General features: G+C 44.2%; 1 protein-coding gene across 1 annotated transcript in view; it reads left to right on the top strand.

Moving 5' to 3' along the window:
- Window positions 1-3,204: 3,204 nt before the first annotated feature.
- Window positions 3,205-23,991, top strand: part of ELOVL7 (ELOVL fatty acid elongase 7) — a 44,066-nt gene continuing 23,279 nt past the window's right edge. The window contains exon 1 of the mRNA XM_083576275.1: window positions 3,205-5,183. The gene's annotated coding sequence lies outside the window, so the exon portion shown is untranslated. The remainder of the gene's footprint in view (window positions 5,184-23,991) is intronic.

Raw genomic sequence — 23,991 nt, 5'->3', positions numbered from 1 at the left:
AACATAGTGAGCATAACATACGACAATACAAACAACCAAATAAAAGACTTCCTTTATCCTGTATCTGGCCTCCTTATTTACTTCTTATAAACTGTTTCCTTTATGAATAATTAAGATTTTTCTAATTATAACTTAAATGTCCACAAAGTCTCCAGCAGACATTAATCGAAACAAGTCCAGGTATGTATTTTAGGTCACTGTTTTGTGAAGTATTCTCTGCATTTCCCCCATGCTTTTTGAAACTCTTATCTAATGTGATCTCTAATTGCCTCTGTTAATCTAGCCAGTTCAATATACTCTAACAGTTTATCTTGCCATTCCTTTTTTGTTGGCAGTTTCTTTTTTCCAGTTTTTAGCAATTAGCTAAAAATTGTTAATTGATAAGGGATCTCAAAGAAGGAGATAGGTTGCAGAAGCTGCAGTAAGACAATGGTGCTCTCCAGGAAGAGAGGTGGGGCTTTTCCCCACTCCCCTCGCCTGGACTGATGACACATAACCTTTGGTGGAGAACAGTAGCTGAAACCTGGGCTGGGTAGGAGAGTTGTTGCAGGTGTGAGCTGAAAGCTGGATGCTAGGAGCTGGAGACAGACACATGTCTTGATCTCTTCTGAGCATAAGGTGCATCTGTGGCTATCAAATCAAATTTTATTAAACGGTCACAGACCAGATTAATCTGTGGCTAATGAAGAAGCAAGATAATCTGGGGTGTGAATGCTGCGAGCTGCTCCACCCAATGCTCAGGTTGTTTATGAAACCATACACTGTATATCTTAAAGACACCACAGTCTCCATTGACCTCCATACCCAGGAAATTGAACCCTGGAGAAAGTGCATGGGTCATCTGGAATTTCTCACCAGACTGGGCTGGTGTGTAACAATATTATGTGCATACTTTTGTAGAAAGCACACACAGACACTTTTACAAAAAGTACACTTAAGCTAGCTGCAGTTCGTTGGAAGGAAAAGCAGAAGTGCAGAACCATGATACAGATTAAGTCCCAGGGCTAATTTCCAGCCGAAAGCATCTCTCCTGGCCTGCTATTTCCCCATAAAGGTGCTGTTTACAGTAAATGGCAGGACCATGCAGAGGGGAGCCAGGTACGCTTGCCCCAGGCCTCATAGGGCTAAGATGGCTGGCTCCCCCCCCCCCCCCAGGACAGGCTGCTTTTTTAATTTGAGTTTATAACTTTATTCTAACAAGACTCTTACCCTGGGCCTCAGACGAGCTTTGCACAGGCCTGGTAAACAGCACCTTAACGGGTAAATACTAGTAATTGGGGCAGGGAAATGTTTTAAGTAGGAAACTGCCCAGAGCTTCCTGTGCATTGTGATGGACAGAAAACTTGCTTTAAAAGAATAAGCTGTTACTGTACCGGTGTTGAGTTAAAAGTGTGACTGTGTATGTTTTGATGTCTTTGTTAACTTTGTTAACTTATTTCTCTACAGGGAAGTTGCTAGTCTGCTGTTTGTAGAATCAAAAAATTGTAGTGCTGGGAGTGATCCCGAGGGTCTTCTAGTAAATTCCCTGCAATTCAAAAATCTCAACTAGATCATACATGACAGATGGCCATCCAACGTGTTGTTAGAGAGAGGAAGTGTTGTGAGTTTGGGGAGTTAGTCTGTATGGTGCCTGAGCCCCTTCTAATTCCTGGAGTCCTGGATCCAGCAAGGGTTAAAATCTGTTGTTTAACTACCAGGAAATTTCTTTGTGAGAGAATAGTGATAGTTGCCACCAAAGGACCTAAGGGCATTAGTATAACAAAATAAGTGATGATGCCCTTACCTGGCTTGTACTTAGAAGGGCAATAACTACTGCAGTTGTGTGTGAGCTGAGCTAGAAGCAGGCAGCAGCTAGAGAGAGAGGCGTGCTTAGTTTCTGCTTGATTCAAAGGCTGTGACTACGAGAGAAGCAATACTTTCAGGGGTATTAAGGCTGTGAACCTTTCCACCTTGGGCTCAGGTTGTATATATGTGAAAATAAATATTATATCATAAAACACCACCATTTTCACTGTCCCTCATTCCAAAGAAACCAAACACTGGGCAAGCGCCTGGAACCCTTGGAATATCCCACCACTCATAGATTGGGGTGGTGTGCAACACTGGTGTTAGAAGTGGGATTCGTGCTTCCTGGAGGAGGACCTGTGAGCGAGGTGTGCCTGAGTTGACCTGGAGGAAGAAAAGGCAACACTCCTGGAACAATTCGGATGGATGCTCCAGCAGCAAAGCCTGCAGCTCATGGAACAGCAGAGCCAGCAATCTAAGATGTTTGAACAGCAGTTGAATGATATGTACCAATGAATGGAGCAGCAGTACAAGCAGTTGGATGGCAAGGAGAGTTTGAGTGGCAAGCAGAGGAGTCTAAGACCATCCTTGGAAAGAAAAAGGAGATCCCGTGTGAGGAGGTGGGGGCCATGCCTTATCAGATACTACAAGGGGTTGAGGGTTCTCCAGAAGTCCAGCTTCAGAACACCAAGGCTGAAGGGATCCAGGAAAGGGATGAGCAGCTGAGAGGCTTGGGCTCCAAAGAGAAGCAGTTGGTAGCTGAAGCAAAGGAGGAAGACAGCTCTTTAGAGAAGAATGAGAAGGCTGGGACTGAGGTCCAGCTGCTAATTGATTCCACCAATCCTTGAATATCAACAGCGGAAGATGAACGGCCAGCGAGGGAAGGAGAAAGTGTTGCAGAGGAGGGTGAGAAGGCTGCAAGTGAAGAGATGCTGCTGATAGACTTCCTCACTCCATGGGAGAGGTGTAGGAGAGGTGCACGAGGCAGACATGCATGGCCAAGAGCAGGGGTCAGCAACCTTTTTCAGCTGTGGGCCAGTCCACCGTCCCTCAGACCATGTGGTGGGCTGGACTATATTTTGAAAAAAAAATGAACAAATTCCTATGCCCCACAAATAACCCAGAGATGCATTTTAAATAAAAGGACACATTCTACTCAGGTAAAAACACGCTGATTCCAGGACTGTCCACGGGCCAGACTGAGAAGGCGATTGGGCCACATCCAGCCCCCGGGCCTTGGGTTTCCTACCCCTGGCCAAGAGCAACCAGGGCTTTTCCCCCAGCCAGAACTCACCAGAACTCAGTTCCGGCACCTCTCAGGTGGGCACCATTGCCATGATAAGAGAACAAGGGAGGCGTTCATGTTGAGTTCCGGCACCTCTTTTTCCAGAAAAATAGCACTGAGAGCAACTGGTGCCTGCAGAGAGCTTTTATTTCATAATATACATCACTGCTTGATTGTAAAAGAAAATCTCAAAGTGGTTTACAAAAAGATAAAAGTATTTTATACATGTTTAAACTAAAGGTCAATATTTACATATAATATCAGTCCATAAGATGGGGGGTGCGCGACAGAAACTGCTCTTTGTTGTCACAGAACAAATTCTTAGCTAATAAAAGCTCTACAAATTACACACCTGGTAGCCAAATTTGCTCTGGCAGCTATGTAGCTCCATTTCAGCTATGTTAATGCTTTCTAATTATAAAACTATGCTGTAAAAATTTTATGCTGTAAACGTTTAGAGGTTATGTGGTGTAATTTCAGAGGAAAGCTTTGCTCTTCCTCTCTGTTGTTCATTGTAAAGGTCTTTACACAATAATTTGATTGATTGATTGTTGAATTTGTTTTGTGATCAATCAATCAACTGGAAACCAAATAACTGAGAATTATGTTTTGGATTCAACCCCTCAAAGTTGCCTATTATGTTCTGTGACTTTCTACCAATGACCATGTCTTATTCCACCATTGTGTGACGCTTTTTGCATGGTTTCTGGAAAGTGCGATAGCACTGCTGGACCTGGGTCACTCCGGAGGAAGATGTTATTGCGCAATGGAAGGAATAGCCTGGAAAACATTTGCACAACTGGGCATTGCCACCACATGTAATAATAATCCTCCCATCCTGTGCATCCTCTCCAGCAGATAACTGGTAAGCTCTCATTAGAGTGACACAGTTTGGCCAAAGTAGAAGACAGCTGCATGCCACACATGCCTCCAAATGATGAAGAGATTCCAGGCACTTGTAAAGCAACATGATATGCCCGCCCCCTCATGGGCTGCCAACAAAGCAAGAAAGCTATGGCCATTATCTTGCAAAGAAACTTGTCTGACAAGTTCAGCAATGCGTGGTCTGACAGAGTAGGACAACACCACCTGAAGATGAAGCATTTCCATAACTTTTTTCTTTCTTTTTGCATTGTACTTGCATGCAAACAGCAAAAATTACACCAAAACAAGCATGATTAAGTACTTTTTTTCCACAGCAGGCAGCTCTTTTTGGCCCTGAACTCTGAACAATGACAACATTTCCCCCCATTATTTAAACCCCGCCCATCTGACTTGCCCCAGACACTCTGGACAGATTCCAACATATATATATATAAACATGATAAAACATTTTTTATTTTTTTTAACTTCCCTATCCAGGACTGCCTTCAGATGTCTTCTAAAGGTTGTAGAGTTACTTATCTCCTTGGCTCAGGGGGTCCGATAACTCCATACCCTCCAACGTTTCTCAAATGATAATAGGGACGCCCTAAGAAAAAGCGGGACATTCTGGGATCAAATCAGGATGGCTTTTGTAAATCTAGGACAGTCCCTGGAAAACAGGGCACTTGGGGGGGTCTGTGGCAACAGGGCCACTGAAGAGGCGAGAGACTGGGGAAGAGGTGTCTGCTGGATATATTTCCCACTGGACCGCAGGCGCAGGGCAGCCCTGAAGCTGGAAAAAAGTGTTTTGTTTAACCGTCCGCCACGAGAGACCTAAACAAGCGAGGCGCCCTTGCTGCCCTTTCCTCGGCTCCCCTTCCCGCCCAACCGGCCCGAGGAGCGGAGTCCGGGCTTCTGGCAGCAGCCGCTTCCCTCAGGTGGGCGCTCGCTCCGCCTCCCGCCCTCCACCTGTCCTGCCTGCTGCGACCAGGAGGAGGAGGAGAGGAAGGGCCGGTCCCCCAGCGTCACGTGCGGGCGTGTGTACGGCGGCGGCGGCTGGGAGTCAGTGACTCACTGCTTCCTGCGGCCAATCCCACGGGCGGGTTCCGAGGCCGGCCCGGAGGGCGGGCGCAAGGCTGGGCCGCGCCACGCGGGGCGGCACACTGGCAGCCGCTTCCTTTTTCTAGCGCACTCGCTCGTCGGCTGCTGCTGCTGCGGGCGCGAAAGGGAGCCCGGCTCGCTGAAGAGGGTGAGTAAGGCTCTCGTCGCTCCGCGCCTCCCTTCTCCCGCGCGCTTACCCCGGGCAGGAAAGGCCTGTTGAACTCGGGGAGGAGACGGCGCTGGAAACGGCGCGCTCTCCGCCCCGGACCCTCCACTTCCTCGCGAGCGACTTAGGCTTGGAGAGGATGGAGCCGAGGAAGGGACTCTCTGGTGGGGACCGAGGGGTCTTTGAGCGGGGAAAGAGGGCAGTTAAGCAGCAGCAGTAAGAAGTGAAGTGTGGAGATTTCACTCGGGACACGGCGGGGAAGGGCTGCTGGGGCCGGTCGTCGTCGTCGTCATAATAGAAATAGTCATAACAATAGAGGTCAGAGTAGGGCATCCTCCTCTCACCGTTGCAGTTCCACTGATAACCTTCTTCTAAACCCCCTCAAAAACAAAACACCCAACAGAAACCTTGCTTGAAGAAGAGCATGGTTCGCTGTGGGGAGTTTCTGGCCCGGCTCATCCTGATCTAATGATTCTTCCTTCTTTTGAACTAAAGCGATGGCTTGGCTGGTGGAGGACTTGATGTGTTGTGACAGATCGGGGTTGTTTGTGTTGGGGGGGGCTCTTTTGGGGAGGGCGGGGGACGGCGCGATTCCCTCACCCATCCAGGCTATTTGCATGCGAAGCGCACGCTCCCCCCCCCCCCACGAAGAGCAGCTCCGGCCCCACCTGGGCATAACCCGAGCGCCCTGGGTGGGTGAGCTTTCCTTGGGATCCCTTGAACCGCGGGCACTTTTTCCAGTGGTCCTTGTTGCCGCCCTCGACGTTGCCGCCGAGGGACCGGCGCGGACACGTGGGAAGCGCTGCTCTGGTCGGATTAAGGAGGCAGCGGCTCGAGGCCCAAGGGAAGGGAAGCCAAGGTGTTTCCCGGCCTGACCTACAAAACGGATGCGGCCTCGGAGCTCGCCCTGCGTGTCTTATTCGCTCGCTTGTGGTTTTGCCCGGCCCGGGGGCGGCGAAAAATAGGGATATTGGCGCGGTTTGTTTGCCGGCGGAGCCCTGCTGGGCTCTCGAGCCTCTGTTGAACTTGCAAATCGCGAGTGCTCTCCTCCACCTCTGCGCCGCCTTCCTTCTTGCAAGTGGTGTCCGTGGATGCGCTTGGCCCTTCAGGAGGAGTCCTAATGCTTTTAGGAGGCTATGTGCCTGGTGATCAAAGGCAGCCTCCATCCGTAGTTGGCACCTGAGAGACGACTGCAGTCTTCCCTTCCAGGCTGTTGCAATGGGCTGGCATGAGTCGCAACTTGTATGAACAAGTTAGCACCGAGGATGGAAAACAGGCGATGGGACATCATCTTTCTGCGTTGAGCAAGTGATGGCAATCTGCTGGGAATTGGGTGGTTCTCAGCTGGGTTTCTCCACACCCCTGAAGGGTGTAGGAAGGGGTTTATTCACGCTTGGATAATGCAACTGGAATGGGGTGACTGGATTAAGCATAATTTGCCTTTTGCAAAACGCACTTCGCTCGAGACCTTCTCTCCTGTGTGCCTGTCTTTGCGGCGGCTGCTGGAGAAATCCACCTACTACCAAGGGTTAAGTTTCGGCTCCTTCCCAAGACTCCACCCACTGCGATTAAAAGAGCCGGAAAGCCCGTGAAGACTGGCAGTAACTCTTAACTATTTGATATTAACTGATATGGCCTGACACACCGAATTGGCAGAGAGGGAACACTCATTAATGAGAGGAGCTTGGGAAAAATTCCACGCTTGCATTTGTCAAACAGTATTTGCAGAAAAAAATATTTGGCCAGCTCTGAACCCAGCCCAGTCCCCAGAAGTATGAATGAATTACTTCTCTTGCAGCAATAGGAATAATAAAACAGTTTGCTAAGTCCTGTTTCTCCAGCTGCTGTTTTTCTTTCCATCCTTTATTTCAACTCTCCTGTGGTAAAAGATGGTGCAAGCCATTTTCAAAATCCAGCTAGAGTGTTTCCTAAGTTATTTCCTCCCCAGTCCTTTCTTCTAGTTTTACATTTAGATTATCTGATCTCCCTCTGCCTCCAAAAACTTTGCATTCCAGTGGTCTGTGGAGCTGTAAAAGCTGGGTTCACATTTCTGATCAGCCATGAAATTGACTGGCCTCAGGCTGGTCTCTCGCCCTGCAAAATAGGAAAAGCAACAAAAGTGATCAGTCTCATGGAGGTGCTGTTGGGATACACTTGATTATGCTGTAGGTCTAGGTGCCCAAGGTGCATTTTTACAAAGTGCACACCAGCAATCTTAGATTTGCCACAGGGAATTGCAGTTAATCCAGGCTCTATAATAATGCCAGTACCATACAAGGGTTCTTCACGTGCCTGCTGCATTCACAAATGGATTATTCTGGCAATCAGTCTGGCTAATTGCTACATTTAGGATTGGGGAAGTGTTTTCCTTCCACAGGGCAACCTAATTTGAGAAAGATGCTAGGTAATTACTGTTGCCTGTAGCATGTGGCTTGACTTGTTCATGGTACTTGACGTGCTCTGTTAGGTACCTTTTGTATGGCCAGCATCGTATCGGCGTTGTGTGTGTCAATCTGGGAGGTGGCTGGTATGTCATTGAGGTGGATAGGGGGACCAGATGGATACAGTATCTCTCATAATGCTCCTATTAAACTCACTGATTGAGGAAGGGAGGAAGCAGGTTAAACCATGGGTTTCACAACCATATCTTATTGCCACAGAGCTGGAAATGATACATTATTTGGCATGCTTATATTGGCAACTATTAGCTACTGTTTCCCCCAATTGTTTTATGCTTTCAGTGTGACAGGCATATGTTCAGAAGGTTTAGTTCAACTTTCCACGGATAGGCAAAAACTGACCTGTTGAACTTCTGCCTCTTACTGCTGTCAAATGCATGGCCTCTGCTATCTCCCCTCACCTCCCACAAGTCCTCTAACCATCTCAGCCCTGAACCCTTCACCTTGGAAGATAGGGTTATCTTGTTCTCTCTCTCTTTATGCTTCTTGCCATGCCTGTGGTGTATAGGTTTTATTTAAAAAAACAGAAACAGATCTCATGGTTTGCCAGTGTCTTTAAGAGAAGGGCTGTGCAACATTGGCTGGGTACTAAGTATTTGTATAGACATGACCTTGTGTTTTAAGGGCTGTAGATGGTTTGGAATATTTACCAAAATTTATTTCAGATGATTTATGAAAGACCTTGCATGTATACAGCTCTGGGATGGAATGCTTCCTGAAATAGTTTTCCTTGTAACCTACCTGTTGGATCGCTGCAGTGGGGCTATCACTTGAAGATTGCTTAGAAAAGGCATCCCCAACCTGCGGCCCTCCAGATGTTTTGGCCTACAACTCTCATAATTCTAGCTAACAGGTCAGGGATGATGGGAATTGTAGTCCAAAACATCTGGAGGGCCGAAGGTTGGGGATGCCTGGCTTAGAAGCTTCACTTAGTACAGGATATTGCTGCCAGGATTTAGACTGTGACCTGGTTCGGCCATATCATGCCAATTCTAAAGCAATAAAACACACAGGATTTAAATATGCATTTCAAGTCATGTACTATTTGTTTATTATTGAAGTATTTATAAATTACATTTTCATAAAAAATATTACAAAGTACAATGCTGTCATAAAAGCAAGAATGCCAGACATCAGGAAAAGCTGGTTAGCAAAGAATCTCAGGTTTAAAAGGCCTGCCTGAATTACACAGTTTTTGACCTTCAGAGATGCCTGCACACATCACATTTATTTACAACATGGAATAAAGGTGGTATAGAAATGTAAAAGGATTAGTTCAATTCATTTATTAGCTAGCCCATTCAAGTAATTCACGTTGACACTGAGCCTAGGGAAAGAACATTTTGCTGCCTGGTCTAGTCCTGCTTTTTGTGTGGGTGTAAATGAGGAGTCTGGATATGTGGTTTTAAGGAGAAGTGGAAGCTAGCAGGTGCATTCGAGTCGATTCTTGCATTGACAGCAATTGTTTGTGTGCAAGCAGTGTTTAGATTTAGTACTCTTTAGTTGGCTGCCCACTTGGGAATTAGTCCTACTGAAATAAGTAGAGCTTACGTCTGAGCAAATGTGCCTAGGTCCAGGCTGTTACCTGGTGTGAAAACTGAGATCTTGGAATGAATGTTTTTAACTACCTTATAGGGTGCGGCAGAGCATTGTCTTTGGTGCTATTTAATGAAGCCACTGAGAGTGGTCATTAGGAGTTTTGGGACAAGTTACCATCACTACGCTAATGACACCGAGTTCTATTCTTCCATAACAACTGAACCAGGAGAGGCCATGCAGGCTCTGCACCAGTGCCTGGATGCAGTGGTGAGCAATATTAAAAACTCAGATATATCAGCTAGGTGCCAAATGGCTCCTTAAATCAATGCTACAGTCACCAAAGCGGAATGTCTAGTTGCCATTTTGGGGCCAGACGGCTCAAATGTCATATTTTTCAACATGACTTTTCGGTTCCTGAAATTCATTCTGATTGCCTAGATAAAATATCACAGACAGAAATCTACAGGATGTGTTGTTAGTGTGTGAAAACAGGCAAGAGCCAAGGATCCCCAGGCATGCAGATGGTGGAGACATCAGGCACCATCCTGGTGCCCAGGCATCTTCACTTGGTCGCAAGTAGCCAAGAGCCAGGTGGTCCTCATATCTGAAGAAATGGTCACTTCCCTATGCTGAATGGAGTCACACTCCCCACTAAAGGAGCAGCTTTGCAGGCTGGATCCAGCTTTGTCAATGGAAGCTTAGGTAGCCTCAGTGACTAGAAGCTGCAACTGGTACCATAGCTCAGACTTTTGGTGGACTGCGAAAACTTGACTGCAATTGTTCTTGCATTGGTTACTTTAGCATCAGATTACTGCAATGTGCTCTATGTAGGGCTTCCCTTGTACTTGATCTGGAAGCTGCAGTTCGTGCAGACTGCTGTCGCTGATAAACGTGAGAGCCATCAATTAGCATCTGTCAGCTTATAACACCTTTTCATGCGTTTCTCAATTTGCTACAGGGCCAAGTGCAAGGTGTTATTATCAGCATATAAAACCTTTAACAGTTTGGAAACAGTTTTCTTGTAATATCGCCTTACCCCATATATGCCCACTCAGCTGCTTTGATCTCCAGAACTTACAGTGCTTCAGAGATGCCACAAAATACCTGCTCCAGACTTGGAGGAAATTGATCTTTTCATGTGGCAGCACTTAAACTTTGGAACTCCCTGACCATTGACATCAGGCAGACATGTTCTCTCTGTTTTTGGCACCTCCTTAAAACCATTTTTTGGCCAGCCTCCCCTGACATGTAGAATGTTGGTTTCTAACTTACTGAGGTTTTTAAAAAATAAATAAATAATGATAATATTTATTAAGTTTTCATTTTTCAACCAAACATTTATAACATATCTTTTCATCACCTATAATTTGACTCTTTCAAGCCTCTAACTCCCTTCCATCTCCCCAAACCGTCTTTCTATCTTCTTTACATAATTTCCTCGCATTTCCAATTCCCCCTATCTACCTACTTTCATTCCTTAAAATTCCTTCTCATTGTAGATAAGTTTCTATTTCTAAACTGCAAAAACCTTTAAATCAGTACTGTTAGTGTTGTCAGAGATCTACAATGTTCTTTCAAATATAAAATAAATTTACTCCAGTCTTTTTCAAACAGTTGGTCTCGCTGGTCGTGGATTTTCCCGGACAGTTTTGCCAGTTCTGCGTATTCAGTCATCTTAGTTTCCCATTCTTCTACTGTTGGAATTTCTTGCTGATTCCATTTCTGGGCTAAAAGAATACTTGCCGCCGTTGTGGCATAAAGAAATATATTATAATCCTTCTTAGAGATTCCATCACCTAATATGCCCTACAAAAAAGGTTCTGGTTTATTCTGAAAAGTATTCTTAAATATTTTCTTAAGCTCATTATATATCATATCCCAATAAATTTTTACCTTAGGACAAGTCCACCACATATGGTAGAAATTCCCTTCTTTTCCTTTACATTTCCAACATAGATTGTCACTTGTACTATACATTTTGGCTAATTTTGTTGGTGTCCAGTACCATCTATACATCATTTTCATTATATTTTCCTTTAAAGCAGTACAAGCAGTAAATTTTATTCCTTTCTTCCATAGCCTTTCCCAGCCGTCTAGTTGTATATTATACCCAAAATCTTTTGCCCATTTTATCATAACACACTTGACTTGCTCATCTTTGGTATGCCATTCTAACAGTTGATTATACATCTTTGATTTTAAAATTTATTATGAAGCGTCTTGTTTCTGTTGGTTGAAAGAGTGGGTTTTATTAGAAAATACTGATTTATTGGATTTTGAAGGTTTCGACAACAGATTTGGTTGGCACGTCTGACAAAGTAAAGGCACACAGAAGCTTCCTAAATCATATCATAAGGAAGTCATTATATGAGGTTTGGAAGAGATAATAGAAATTTGCTGGAATAATAACTCCAACTTCATGATGTTTTTAAGGAAGATGTTAAAAATAACGGCTTTGCAAATATTAAATCTAAATTGGAGACTGAATTGCTAGAGTGTAGAGGTGAAACTTATTGAGGGTTTTAATTCTCTTTTAAATGTTTTAAGTAGTGCTTTTAAAACTTTTTTTTAACTGATAATTGTATTGTTTTATTCTTTTCATCAACCACTTTGAGGTTTTATTATAACCAAGTAGCATAATTTTTTTGTGAAATAGACTACCTGTTCATTAGCCCAGAGCACCATATAAACCAGTTCAGGGGCAGGCCAAATTTTGGCCTGAAGAATCTTTCTTTTTGTTTGTTTTTATTGTAGCTCAGAGAGTCACCAGGTGCATAATGGTGGCTCAGGTAAGAGGGGCCAACAGGCTTTTATTATTAAGGAATGGGATGCCTCTGAGCATTTGACCATTGTAGAAATTTGTTTTTAGAAGCGGAACTGACCTCACAGTCCTACCACAAAAAATGTCTGTCCTGGTATCCCACTCACACCAGCTTTCTGCAGTTTGGAAGGGGTAGAGTTTTTTGTTAGGGTGATCAGGTGTAAAAGAGGACGGTGCTCCTGTGCCTTTAATGGCTGTATGAAAGAGAAAATTTTAGCAGAAAAAAATCCACATGTATTAAAAGGTGTAGGAGTCCTATCCTCATCTGCCTCTGCCAACCCTACTATTTGTTGCTGCTGCTATGATTAAACAGTTGACAGTCAGAATTGTTGCTGGCCCACTGTCAATTTAGTCAAGTTAATAGGATGCTTTTAAGCCGAGGTTGGATGGCCATCAGTCATGGATGCTTCAGTTGGGATCCCTGCATGGCAGGGGGTTGGACTAGATGACCCTTGGGGCTCACTTCCTGCTATACAGTTCTTTGATTCTATGACTATATACTACATATAGAAAAAAAAATCTGATTTAATAAATATTATATACAGCAGGTAACTAGCAGATAAAATATCAAAAAGAAGGGGGGGATCAAATGATAAAGCAGTATAATCCAGTGATCAACAATTGGAAAATGCCTAAACAAAATTGGGTTTTCAGTAAGGGTTTAAAATATTCTGCAGACAGATGGAGCCTCCTGGATGGGTGAGCATTCCAGAGAACAGGCACATTGCACTGAGAGGTGTGCATGTTTGTTATGAGAATGAAGGCAATCCATTACCTGACCTGGTCTTAAGTTCTACTCCAGGGGTCAGCAAACTTTTTCAGCAGGGGGGCTGGTCCACTGTCCCTCAGACCTTGTGGGGGGCCAGACTATATTTTGAAAAAATATATATGAATGAATTCCTATGTCCCACAAATAACCCAGAGATGCATTTTAAATAAAAGGACACATTCTACTCATGTAAAAACACGCTGATTCCCAGACTGTCCGCAGGCCGGATTGAGAAGGTGATTGGGCCGGATCTGGCCCCCGGGCCTTAGTTTGCCTAACCATGTACTACTCAGATCTACCAGTACATCCCATTCTGCTTCCTGCTTATACTAATCTAGCAGAGCATCATGATAGCATTTTCAATTGGAATGGCTTCCATCTGACTTGCAGCATGTTCTGGATCCAGCTTTGGAAAAAAGGTACACTGGTTTGTACATGGTGTTTCCATATGTCAACCAACACCTGTTAGATCACTCAAAAGTTCAGCCTCTGAAGCAGCACTGTATGTGCAATGTTTAAAAAGCGGCTCGTTCTGTTACTTAATTGAGTCACATCTGCAATACTTGCTGCTTGAGTGCATCGTATATTTACTAGATGCTATCCTCGTGGTGCCTGTCATGATGCATTTCTTAGATCACTTCATTGATCTCTCTGTAATGTTAGGACTAGAAGTGCATGGATTATGTCATCTGAAATGTGGTGTTTGTACTTGGCAAGGTTTTCAGGCACTTACTTGCATTATGTCATTCTGAGATCCAGTGGTGGAGCCGAGAGTCAGTGGCGTAGCATGGGTTGTCAGCACCCGGGGCAAGGCAAGTAATTTGCGCCCCCTAACCTGTGGATTTGCGCCCCCTAACCCTAACCCCCAGACATTGCGCCTGGTGCGGCCGGCCCCCCTGCATCCCCCACGCTACGCCACTGCCGAGAGTGTCTAGTCCATGGCAACTTCAAGGTGCTTAGCTATGAACTATGAATTCCAGGCACATATTCAGAAGGCTTACTAAGAGAAATGGAAACTGTTTGGCCACTATGCTGTTTCTAGTACTGTTTGCAGAACAGAACAAAAGCAGCTGCAGTATGAATGAATATTGTACAAAGGTGTCTTTGCTCAAGCAAGTTCAAAGTTTAAAATATTGACCTTCAAAGCCAAACATATGGGTGGGGCCAGGGAAGATGCACACTTGTAAATGGCTAGGCCTTAGTGGACTGGGCCCAGTCCAAAGATGGGCCCAGAGAGGCAGTGTACATAACTTTCAGCAAACTGCTTAAAAGTTAAAGCAGAAGGTGCTTGCTTAGTGATATTTGCCCCTCTCTTTGAAATCTAAATTGATAATACAGAGGTGAGAATTGTGGCCATCTGGAGGGCATCAAATTGGCTGTCCTTGCATTAAAAATTAATCTGTACCAAAGTGAAAAATGTCTGTCTACCATTCACATATTTAGAGAAGTCTGCTCTAGTATTGAAACTGTTCGTTTTATTTGACCACTGCAAATGAACATCATGGCTTTTTGCAGTTTGTTTTATTTCAGTCATATAATTACCATATTTTATTACTTCAAACCATGCAATTTGCGGCATCACATATGATGCCCCAAGTTAGTAGTTGCTGTGATGCCTGTTGTTTTCTTAATTTGTCCTTCCCTGGCCGGTACAGTGTAGAACCAACTACCATCGGGACACTACTGCTAATTTCCTTCTGCCAATTCCTTTGTGCTCTGAACTAAGCCTTTTCTCATTCCTTGTTCATATGCATGGCAGCAAGGGTCTTTCTGCATGTCATGATACAAATTTTCAGAGCACTCCTTTGAGATCTGTGGCTTGAAGCTTAGTCACCAATCCTGAAGAAATCCCATTCAGACTGTTCTTAACTCTGACATTAGAAAAGTTGATTCTGCTTATATAATTGTTTCACTGCAACTCAAAATGTGCAACCAAGTAGCATTTTATACATAGGCAGACACATCCCTGTATCTATTTTTATGGTAGCCTTTCAAAGTCACTTGAATTGCCCTTTCCTTCTATTTTTTGTTCTGCTCTAAAATAATGCCTTTCTCACAGTGTCATATATTAAAATGGATTTGCTGTATGTGGGTAATTCCACACAACCAGCTTCTTCTGCAACCTCTTCTCACTTTTTTTTTTAGCAAAGTCTGGAAGCCCCAGGGTTTAAATGACCCCCACCTCACATTTCTTTAATACAGCTTCTTGGAAAGCCCTTTTAACCCTCCAAATCAGACATAGGCAACTCAACCCTCCAGATGTTTTGGGACTACAACTCCCACACTCCCTAGCTAACAGGACCAGTGGTCAGGGATGATGGGAGTTGTAGTCCCAAAACATCTGGAGGGCCGAGTTTGCCTATGCCTGCTCCAAATTCAGAAATTCACCATGCCCATGCCCAAAAAGTATTTAAGAGGTAGCAGTATTTGACTAGTTCATGGGTTCCTTCTGCTCTTTTTCTTGTGAAAAGTACTGAAGCAGAATCCCAAAAGAGCTTGTGGATTAAAAACTTGCATGTGCTGAAGCTTGTGGGTTTGATGAGCACATCAGCATATCAGCGCAGGCTTCCTATCTACTGTATGTGAGTTGCAAACATTTAGCACAGCCTAATGCTTTATTGTGGGACGCGGGTGGCACTGTGGGTTAAACCACAGAGCCTAGGACTTGCTGATCATTAGGTCGGCGGTTCGAATCCCTGTGACGGGGTGAGCTCTCATTGCTTGGTCCCTGCTCCTGCCAACCTAGCAGTTTGAAAGCACATCAAAGTGCAAGTAGATAAATAGGTACCGCTCCGGCAGGAAGGTAAACGGCATTTCCGTGTGCTGCTCTGGTTCGCCAGAAGCAGCTTAGTCATGCTGGCCACATGACCCGGAAGCTGCACGCCGGCTCCCTTGGCCAATAAAGGAGATGAGCGCCGCAACCCCAGAGTCGGCCATGACTGGACCTAATGGTCGGGGGTCCCTTTACCCTTTACCTTTTAATGCTTTAATCTCTTATACTTCTCCTGTTGTTGGCATCCGTCTGTCTCAAGAGGCAATGGAGTGCACCTCCAGGGATGAAATCAAACTGCTGCATTAGCAGCACCCAAGTGCCCTCTCTGGGTTACAAGCCTGAGCAGTGTGCACTGAGGTCCTGGAATGGCCAGACAACAAGACCCCCCCCCCTTGGCCTCGCTGATCTGGTCCAAAGGAAAGCATAGCAATATGTTTAGCACCAGCTTGGCTGCAGGAGTTGCAGGAATGGGGCGTATGAGGCGCCATCCAGCCGTCTTAGGGACTCCACTCCCAATTTGTGTGGGCCTTAATCCGTAGCTTTCTACTGAAGACATCCCACAAGGCAGCAGATGACCCAGTATAAAGTACCGTATTTTTCACTCTATTGGATGCACCGGACCACAGGACGCACCTAGTTTTTAGAGGGGGAAATCAAGGAAAAAAAGTTTATTATCTCCGTGGCTGGAGAGGCTGTGCAAAGCTAAAGACGAAGCCAAGGCAGCGAGCGGATCGCGCTCACTGCCTTGGCTTCCTCTTTAGCCTTCCGCAGCTTCCCCTGGCTGGAGAGGTTGCACAAGGCTTTTCTACGAGGAGGGAGAAGGGACTGACTGGCTGCATCAGTCGCTTCTCCCTCCTGGGGAAAAGCCCGCAAAAGCCGCGCGAAGCTTGTGTGTGGCTCTTGGGGGCTTTTCCTGCCTGCCTCTCTCCCCCCCCCCCCCGCACTCGCTCCATAGGATGCACAGATTTTCCCCCTTAGTTTTTAAGACGGAAAAAGTGCATCCTATGGAGCGAAAAACACGGTAAATAATGTGCCTATAGCAGCTGGTTTGCACACAACTTTTATCTATGCAAAAAAGGGCCTATGTTGGGGTTTACAGGGAAGGTGTTTTCTTTCTACACCTCTAGAAATGCTGTGTGTGTTGGTGTTAGGGTTTGGCCTCCGCTGCTGTATATCTGACATTCATGAACACCTCTGAAATCATGTCACAATTTCTCAGCTAGTCAGTCACCTGGGAAAAATCATATTCCTAGAAGCCAAAAAATATTTTTTTTTTTTGCCAATTGCATCTGCAACTGAGAGCAAACGTTAATTATAACTAACAATAGACTTTGTGTACTGACATAGATCCCAGCCTCAGTATCCCGTAGGCATTTTCTGACATTTGCAGGTCAGATTAGTCTTTTCAGGAGGTCACAAGCTTTAGATACTAAATAGATTATAAATATTTGGTGGAGGGATGCAGAGCCAGAGCCACACTCATTCAGTGCACTCTTAGCATTCACATGGGCTACTTCAAATCAAGTTGGCATGTAGGCCAACTTTGATACACACTCATGATACACAAACTGGAACGTGTCCAGAGGAGGGCAACCAAAATGGTCAAAGGCCTGGAAATGATGCCTTATGAGGAATGGCTGGGCATGTTTAGCCGGGAGAAGAGGAGGTTAAGGGGTGATATGATAGCCATGTTCAAATATATAAAAGGATGTCACATAGAGGAGGGAGAAAGGTTGTTTTCTGCTGCTCCAGAGAAGCGGACACGGAGCAATGGATCCAAACTACAAGAAAGAAGATTCCACCTAAACATTAGGAAGAACTTCCTGACAGTAAGAGCTGTTCGACAGTGGAATTTGCTGCCAAGGAGTGTGGTGGAGTCTCCTTCTTTGGAGGTCTTTAAGCAGAGGCTTGACAACCATATGTCAGGAGTGCTCTGATGGTGTTTCCTGCTTGGCAGGGGGTTGGACTCGATGGCCCTTGTGGTCTCTTCCAACTCTATGATTCTATGATTCTATGATTCTAACTGCATATGTTGAAACTGGGTAGGAAACTTCTCTTTCCCTACCCCGGCAAACTGTTGTTGACATTACTATATTTATTCATTTTACAACGCAAATGACATCTTGGAGAGAGTTGCTTCTCTCTACATTCTTTTGCTTGACGGTTGGTAAACAGAGGTTGGCAAATAGAAACTGTGAATTCCACCCATTGATGGTAGTGTCCATTATCAGTAAATGTTAGTGGGGAAGCAGATAAGGGGGTTCTATTGAGCAGTCACCTATTGCTGGAAGAAAACTAGTTTTGTTTGAGAAGATTTGTGAAGCTCCTCTGGATATACAGTCAACTTGACTCACATAGAAGAGGTCGCTCATCACTAGTGCTGTTTTTGACATATAAAACCATAAATGGCTCAGGACCCCAATACCTTAAGGACCACCTCTCCCCATATGAACCGACCCAAACCCTGCAATCATCGTCTGAGGCCCTTCTCCATGTGTCTCATCCACATGGAGGTCCCGTGGCAATCAATGGCTCTTTGTGGAATGCTCTCTGCAGGGAGGCTTACCTGGTGCCCCCATTACATATCTTAGGTGCCAGGCAAGAACATATTTCTTTAACCAGGCCTTTGGGTGATTAACATTATGTGTCCTTTTAAATGTGCTTGTGGGATGGGGGTTATTGGTTTATTTTTGCTCTTGTTTTTATTATGTATTTTGTGTTTTCATCTTGTGTTTTTCTGTTGTGATCCACTCTGTGATCTTTGGATGAAAGGTGGTATACAAATTTAATAAATGAAAATAAAAGCCTCTTTCTGGGCAGACTGAGACTGGTTTACTCAAATGGCAGCTGCGCTATAAAGTGAGAAGAATTGTTTCCAAAGTTGAAGCCAGTTCAGAGGCTAAAGCTTGTATACCTTAAGCACATTTTTGCTGACGGTGAAAAGAGCCAGCGTGTCCTACTTTTTATTTTTTATTAATAGAGGTTGCTTTAATTAGCAAATGTAGGTATACAAGATGGGATAGGGAAAGGGTTCGTTTTAGTCAGAAATTAAGACTTTTCTGTGGCTGTCTTTCTTTGTGTGTGTTTATGAGGGTTATTTAATCCCCACGGCCATCTATCTCAAATTGGCTAGTGAAACAGGTGTCAAACTGGCAGCCTTTCTAGCTTTTGTGCAGGTCTGGATAGGTAGGTAAGGGCATGAATCCATATGCCTGAGATGTGTGTTTTGTGCATTATTGAAAAGCCTTTTCTTTTTAAAAACACAACAACCACAAAACCATCTTTTTATTTTTATGCTGGGCATTGCTGCTGCTATGTTGGTCCTCAAGCATGGGAAAAAAGAGAGGTTACTTTATTAACCCCTTAATAAGTAGTATTATGTTCATGGTAGTGTGTAATGTGTAGGTCTCACTGTCATAAAAACCATACTCCGAGGTCTAACACCTCCTTGAAGTATGCTTTTCTAGGAGTCAAGATAAGAGCAAATAATTGTATTGTTCATGCTGTTTTAGGGCATGCTGCATGTTGCTAGGTGATGGGATTGATTTTTAAAACACTTGTGTGCAAGTAGTTTAACTTTATAGCAGTTGTCCTCATGCATTCCCCCACTACCTAAACTCGCTGAGTAACTCTCTGTTAGAAACCTGGACTAAAGACCCGAGCTATAGTACACAGTGTAAAGAGAATAACTTAAAGCTCCTCTTTTATTTGCAAAAAAAAAAAATAATGTTCCTAGAACCTCAGTTTATGCAGTAGCTACTCCAACTGTATTGGCACATAAGTATGGGTATTCTTTTAAGGAAGAACCCTGGGTGCATTACGCTGCTTTTGTCTAGGCATTTCTTTTGGGTGTATTCATGAGCACAGCTGTTTTGGTGTCCTAAATATGCCTCATTTTAGGCATGTAAGAAAGCTTTTGATAACTTTGCCAATGACACTTCATTGTGCTGCTTGATAAGATGCCATTTGAAACTCTGGCATTCAGTAGGAGAAAGTGCTGGCGGTAATGGTATGTGTGGTGGCATCTAGCAGGAGCTCTTAGTCACTGCAACCAATAAAGACAAAGGGGCATTTTGGCTTCAGAGTCTGACCACCTGTCATAGTGCTGAAGGGGTTGCGGTCCATCATCTCCTTAGTGGTCTGGCTTTTACTTCATTCTACATTTTCTAGAAAAATGCCTCCCAACATTAAATCAGAAATGTAATCAAGAGGCTGGCGGGGGTGGGCAGGAGAGGTCATCTGTTGCCTGACTACCTACATCCACAGAAGGTGAAACAGGAACAGCACAGGAACAGCTTGTCCTTTTCTTTGTGGAGAGATGGTTGAGATGGAAGCAGCAAAGCAGTTGCCCATTAATACCTTTGCAATTGTGTGACTTACTTTGTGAGCATCTCACATCTCTGGAGGGGGGGGGGTGGTCTTTGTCAGAGAAGAGGATAACAGTGTGTGTTACTAAGCAGCATGGAAGTCCTCACCACAGACACACATTCCCCATCTCTTCCTCTTAAAACTCTTCCACAGTCCCATGACCAAGACGGGATGAGAAGAGGGATTTGTCTGACTTCTGCAGGCTCCAGAAAGGAAATGAATGGATTTTGGATTAAAGGGGAAATGAATTAGAAGGGGACTCTGTTTTCAAAAGCATTTAAATAGGTGGGAGGCACTGGAATGGTAATTCAGAGTTCACTTCTTGCACCAGAATGTTGCCTCAGTAGAAGGGTGTATCTGGTCACGGTGTTCCATTCAAAGCTTTTTCTAGCCAGATAGAGCGCAAGGAATAAAGGAAGGTACTGTGGATGCCAACCTCTGCTGAGTGTCCTTGGCAGCTAACTCTTTGAAGATTTCATCTTTGGGGGGGGCACTAGGTGGCGCATCGGAAGATGGCTGACAATAACATCTCTCCGACCCACACGAGGTAATTTGGAGGCTATGATGGGGGTAATTAGCCTCCTTAACCCCCCCCAGGATTGTGGGGGGGACGGCCCTTGCCTGCTGTGCCCTATACCACCCCCGAATTTGTGGGGGTGGGGGCACTAGGCACAAAGCCCTCCTGTGGGATTCCGGCACTCCTGGACGCCGTCCCTGATTCGCGCCGCTAGTTGCAAGCATCTTCAAAAGAAACAATTTGGACGAGATAAATTGCACATGCTTCAAGGAAAAAGGGGAGTAAAGACTGCTGACAGAAGAGATCTCTGATAACAAGACAAGAATAAAATATGAGAAGATACGTCAAGATACGGTATGACTGAGGGGGGAGGGGGGAAAAACCTGCCTTCCTTTTTCTTATGTGATTTAACAAGAATCCCCTTCCCTAATGAGTCAGAAACTAAGGACTTAAGCTGTGGATTTAAGGCTGTGTGGAGATAAACTTTCAAACCAAAGCAATGTTTCAAGATTAAGCTGGAAAGCTAAGAGTTTGGGAATGACGCAGTTAAAAATGCCGTCGCCATTTTGGGAGGCATTGTTGGAGCTCTTGGGTCCGGGAGGAGAAAGAGAGAAATAGAGTTGTTTACATATCGTGGATCAACTTCTCGGTGGGACTTAAGAGCGACAAATGCCAAATTCATGATGGAAAGAGCGATGTTATCTACGAAGGAGATATATGGAAACCATCTGGACTTAGTGGAGGAACGGGAAATCCACACAGGATTATTATTTTGCTTATCGGCTTAAGGAGACTAACAGAAGAGATCGTAAAGGAAAAATAGAAATTATATGAACAAGATATGATGTGGAAACACCAAGATAAGACTGGATAGAATTATGAATTTTGTTTGGACTGATTGGGACTGATTTGGACATTAACGCAGTAATAAGAAGATGATCTGAATCCCCCTTTGGAACTTGAAGTATGGGTCCCCCCAACAAAATTTAAAAATTTGGCTTTGTAATTTGGAATTTATGTGATGTGATTTAATTTGATGTGATTGGCCAGTTAATAAAAATTATTTTAAAAAAAATAAAAAAGAAGATTTCATCTTTGAGCATGGTGCTTTTCTTTAGCTATCATGGCTGATATTGCAGCACATTAGCGGCCTCTTGGGTGGCTGGAGCCAAAAGAAAGAGTCATGACAATAATGGGAAGTGTGGGAGGGACATTTAGCATCTTGACTTTCTGGAAGCACCGGCTGCCTTTGGCATCAGTTGCAACATGAACCAGTATGTTCACAATAGGCTCAAGTTGACTTTCATCTCTATGATACAGATAGTTGTAGTTTGCAGAAACTGTCCAGCATTTTTTGTGTTGTATTCCAGTTAGCCCACTTTTTAAAAAGTCAAAGAGAACCCTTGTTTTGAGAGCTATTCACAGGGGTAACTATTAAAAAGAAAAAAATCTATGTACTAAATTCAATAGGGCTTGAATCATAGGTAAGTGTGCATAGCAGTGCAGTCAAAGTTGGTTGTCTTAACTTCCAGTGCAGTGAGAACATCATTGTAATGGGGAGAGGGGAGTGATTCAGTGTATTCTCCTTTTTATAGACCATTTTAGCTAGCAATGGCTGTGTTTGATCTTTGGGTGTTTTCATGTGTTTAAAACAGAGCATGAACTTGAAAAATCAACATTGGTAGAACACTCTGAATACATCTTAAAATATCTTTCTAAGTAGATGGAGGTATATAATTAAGGCCAGCTTGGAAACTTCCAAATTGGTAACTTCCCATGGAAGCAATTAATTTTAAACTCCTTCCTAGTTGTGTGGATATATAAAACCCTTTATATATTGTCCATTTATGTAAATAAAAAGTAGGATGAAGAATGGCAAATGTATTTTGTGTGGGCTTTTTGAGAATATTTTTCTCCCTCCCTCCCTCCCTCTCCTGAACAATTACCATCCATTATATTAAATACATTGCACCTTCCCTCCTAAGTAATGTGATGGAGCTTTACTTTGATAACCCTCCCCAGATGTCATTAGCTGATTTTGAGTGGTGTTCTATTCCCATTGCGTGCTCTTGCTCTTTACTGCATGCTATTAAAGCAACTGAGCACCAACAGTTTCTGCTTCCCTTCCTTCACCCCCACTTCGCCAGAAATGCCCAATGCCTCATTAGTTTTCATCAGGAATTTGGATGGTTTGAGATCCCTCCAACAACTGAAAGTCTTCTGCTCCCTATGAAAACTCCGCCCTTTCCCCCTTGCTGGCCTGTAGGCCCATCTGCCTCCCACAATATCCTGTGTAATCCTGTATTAGCACTGATGTCCCAGGTGCTGCAGCCCTATTAGTATAATGTAAATCAAACTCAATGCATGGTTGACATGACTATTCTTGGTAGTGTATAGTTCCCTAGTGAATTTCCAGCATAGGGATGTTTTACTGCATCTTCACCTTTGTGTGCATGGGGGGAGGGAATGCTAATCTTTTTACAGAAATACTTTGATCCATTTTCACCAGCTGATTTACAGCTGAAAATTCCCTGAATAGTTTAGGCAGTCACACCTCATCCCATGTGTGGCTCTGGATTCCTTAGTATTCAAAGCAAATAACTCATTAAGCCTGGGCTCCCTCTTAGAGACAAATCTGCAGTTTCGCTCCTATCCCTAGTCACTTTTTGCACCTCTCGAATTGGATTTTCCCTACTTCAGTTCTTAAAATGTGACCTTTATTAAAGAATCTATTGAGATCCTAACACTCAGCCTGTCTATGCACCTACAGTGGTACCTCGGGTTACAGACGCTTCAGGTTACAGACTCCACTAACCCAGAAATAGTACCTTGGGTTAAGAACTTTGCTTCAGGATGAGAACAGAAATCGTGTGGCGGTGGTGCGGCGGCAGTGTGAGGCCCCATTAGCTAAGGTGGTACCTCAGGTTAAGAACGGACCTCTGGAACGAATTAAGTTCTTAACCCGAGGTACCACTGCACATCTATCCAAAAGTCCATAGAAAGTTTCCTTCAGCTTACCTGAACTTTTCTTTCCCCCAGTTTCATATCTCTTTTGCTCATCCTTTCCTGAAGCCCTGCTAGATGCTCCATTTGCTTCCTGTCACCTCTCCATCAGCTGTCCTTTTTCTTAGCTTCTGTTCCACACCTCTTGGTTCCCCTTTCTTTTATGTTTCCTACGTGTCATTCTTCACCTGCCTCCCCTTTTTCCCATTGGTTTATAGCCCCACCAATATCCCACAACTGACATATTCATCCCAAGTTGTTTGGATGTTCTGAACATTTCGTGCTATCCCAGATGACTGCCGAGAGGAAGAGTCTTTCTGCCAGTTTCTCTTCCATTATGCAATAAATGCTGCCTTAGATTCCTATTTTGAATCTGTCTCAATCAGCATTCAATATTAACCAGGTGCATTTTACACCTGGCTATTGGCCACTTGTGAACAAATTAAGCTGCCCAGGCAGCAGGATGGCTCCTGATGTTTCTACCATATGGTGATGCATGGCTGGGATTATTGGATCTAACCTGTTTTCACACACTAACAGC

Source organism: Podarcis filfolensis (assembly GCF_964270895.1).
Source record: "Podarcis filfolensis genome assembly, chromosome: 11".
NCBI classification, from domain to species: Eukaryota; Metazoa; Chordata; class Lepidosauria; order Squamata; family Lacertidae; genus Podarcis; species Podarcis filfolensis.
This window is presented reverse-complemented; position numbering and strand designations above follow the sequence as displayed.